At 42.2% G+C, this 3,324-nt stretch overlaps 1 long non-coding RNA gene across 1 annotated transcript; it reads right to left on the bottom strand.

The window, feature by feature from the left end:
• Positions 1–1,201: 1,201 nt before the first annotated feature.
• On the bottom strand, positions 1,202–2,666 carry LOC26514081. The gene is made up of 3 exons (XR_001409065.3): positions 2,508–2,666; positions 1,635–2,440; positions 1,202–1,584 (listed from the first exon to the last, which is right to left on the bottom strand). It is a non-coding gene; the product is annotated as an uncharacterized LOC26514081 (long non-coding RNA).
• Between the last annotated feature and the right edge of the window lie 658 nt (positions 2,667–3,324).

Below are 3,324 nucleotides of genomic sequence, written 5' to 3'. Positions count from 1 at the left end.
GCCAGCCCAGTGTTTGCCGCCCTAATTGATAAACGAAGGAGCAGCTCTAGCTGGGGATGTTGCAAGTTGCCAGCCAAATGTTCGCCTAGTGGCTCGGCGGCTGTTTCCCCTTTTGGACTCGCTCTACCATAAAAATTATCTTAATGGACAATTTAAGAATCACTCATTGTGAATTATGCGCTGCATTTAGCCGCCGAGTAGTCAGAGTCTGGCCACTTGAATGCGGTATCGAAATCTAGGGAATCGGGGGAATAAAACTGTCTGCGGTGATGAAAGTTTTTATTTTTGTCTTCCGAAAGGGTATTGCAATGAAAATATTGAGGTCTACAAAATCAAAAGGTAGAATTAGACAGGAGACAGACTTTTATTCATGAAAGAGGATAAATATTTTAGAATTCCTAACATTACCCATTGTAGTCTTCATAGGGGAATCTTAATTTATGATTTGGGAAATCAGGAAGTATTAAATAAATAATTCATACTTATGTTAAAATTGACTAATCAACAGTTGCACTATAATTTTTGAAGAACCTTACGAATCCTTAATTCAAGAGCATTCAATATTCGCTGCGTTCGGCCTACATAGCTAAGATATTCTTTGTTTTCGATAAGCATTTGGCTGCAGTAAGATCTTTGGGATTGTAAATGTTTTGGAAAATCTTCGCATACGCAAGTGAAATGCCCGAGGGCCCAGCGCATCCAGCTAGAGCATCTTGGGGAAATACTTCTGGCAGGGCCATGTGTGTGTGCAACGTGCTAGGGACTCGAGTGGGGTGGAGTGGGTTGGATTTCTCATCACTCAATGCTACAGATGCTAAAAACAATCAACAGGCACATTCGTATTATTCAGCCACCAGGCATGCAAAATTATGGTAGGGCTCGATGATGTCTGTCGCTTCCCATTCCCTCCCAGTTTCATTCTAATGTTTTTAATGAAATAAACTTTGCTTGTATCTGTTTATTTTGTGTTTTTATTTTCGGTTTCCTTAATGTGAATTTATTGTTCGGGCCAGGCGTTGTGGTCTCTTTTCGTGCTGTGTGGGCACTCAAAAATAAAACCCGACAACCAGAAAAGGAGGCAGCCGTCGAGTTGAGTGAAGTGCGGTGGATGTTAGTTGGATTGGGAAGTCCACAGCCCACCGCCCACCTCACAGCTCCAATCCCAACCCCAACCCCATTCATTCCTCCAATCTGGCAAAAGTCAAGCTGCTTATGCGCAGATTTTTTTTCTTTATTTTATGAAGGGGGCATGTGGGGAGTAAAATGCAGATTAATCAAGCGCATGATGCAAGCGCTCAACTGGCTGCTCACTGACTTTACCTAGCCATCGCACCGAGTGGCACCCCTCCAGCCCTGCTCCACTCCAGTGGTGCTTCTGTCTGCTGCTCCTGCGGCTGCCACTTTGCCAGCTGATTAATGTCTTACATGCGACGTTTTAATACCAATTTTTTATGCATATTCAAAATTGCATCGCGAAAACCAAATGCAAGATATTTGCGGGCAAAAACCTGAAGTCTTCACAGAGACTGCTGGGTGTCGTGACATTTCCTGCGTGATGGTTGGACAAAATACGGTACGAACTGACTATGATGGACTTTAATATTGACATTAATTAGGCATGAATCAGAACTTACAGCCCAAATGGTGAAAAGTTTAAATAAAGCCATTTCCAGCACTATCTACTGTTCCCCTCAAATCCGTTTTGTCATTTTCGCAATGTTGTTTGCAACTCGCTCAGATTGAAAGGTGTTAATGCCAAAACTTGCACAAGATTTGTTCGCCACTAATTTCTGCATATTTATAAAGGCAAAGTCGACACCGAAAAGACATCTCCGGGCCAGTTCGGCCGCGGGGGACGAGTAATTGCAGATGCGTTTTGGTTGCACAGCTCAAAACAAGTCGCTGGAAAGTTGCAATTAAAAGGAAATTAGTAAGCCATACCCACATGAGATGGCTTTGTGTATTTGATCATATCGTTAAGGACCCATATGTGCATTGTTTCCTCTTCTAATTGAGGTAATGACTTAATAAGTGAACTCTGCAGTGTCTACCCAACCAGGGCTAAGAGCATTAACAATTTCAAGTTCAGCTCGTTATATCATTGTGTTAAATTGACCGCTTTCTTTGTGGCATGAGGTTCCCCGGCTCCAGGTTCTTTCTGTATTCCATTTTCAAGGTGTCATCTCCGTTGCACCTCGTTTGATGACTCGGCAAGCGATTAAAGTTGTGCCGCAAAGGTTTTCGGTTGTCGGGGCATGATGATTTTGATCATGAAGAATTTTGTATTCGTGTTTGTATCACTTCCGATTCGAAACGCCGTAAAACGAGCCTCTGACCTCTAATTGGCTTGAAAAGATTTCGGTAGAAGAAAGGCTTCCAGGAGATTTGAAAAGACTTGTTTCGGGCTGTCTTAATAAGATCAAAAAGAGTTGAAAAATGGCTGCAATATATTTGTGGCAGAGATCAAACGATTCGGAGGTGTTAATTTTAAATGAATAATGACATACAGGTTTCATGGGCAATTCAAATGCGAGTTATATTTAAAGAGAGATACCAAAAGCTAAGTATGATCTGGTAACGATGAGTTCTGAATAAATATTTTCTACTATTTCTAGAGAGCTTGTTTATCTAAAACACTGAATGAAATTGCTAAGTGAGTGTGTTGTGACGCGAGAATAAATTGAAATTAATTCCCACTGACTTTAATACCTTGTTAATAACACAATATATCATAATACCACCCCCATTGGCGTATCCATCAACCCTCATGGAGTCATCAGTCAAAAACAGATTCCTTGTTAGAAGCAGAAACGTCCCAGCTTTGCTTTTGTCACTCTGGTAGCTTCGGTAGCAAATGCAATTAAAATCTAATTAAATTCTACCGGCATTTTATTAAATATTTTTTCGAGCAACCCCCCAAAGCAGGGCAGGCCGTCCACGGAAAGTGGAAAGCCCTCGCACATAAGCATCGTGTAAACAGGCACTCATAATACCTACACACACACTCGGAATTATTATCATTATGGGCTACATCATGGACTCATCAGCCTGCATATCATCGACGGGCTGGTCGGAGTGGCTCCCTCCGCCACTCAATGTCAACTGCAAAACAAGCAATGACAGCAGGGCACACACGACCACGCCCCCTTCCAAAAAACACCCAAACACCCACTCACTCCCACGCCCCCAACAACATTAAGAGACCTTTAGCTAAGAACAACGTAGACGAATCAAAAATTGCTCGCCCCACGAGCGAGATGGAGAAAACTTTGTAAAAACTCAATTTCGAACACACTTTTTTCGACGCCCTCCCGAAAATTTCCA

Source organism: Drosophila ananassae, chromosome 2L, assembly GCF_017639315.1.
Source record: "Drosophila ananassae strain 14024-0371.13 chromosome 2L, ASM1763931v2, whole genome shotgun sequence".
Classification (NCBI taxonomy): domain Eukaryota; kingdom Metazoa; phylum Arthropoda; class Insecta; order Diptera; family Drosophilidae; genus Drosophila; species Drosophila ananassae.
Note: the sequence above shows the minus strand (reverse complement) of the source record. Positions and strands in the feature narration are given on the sequence as shown.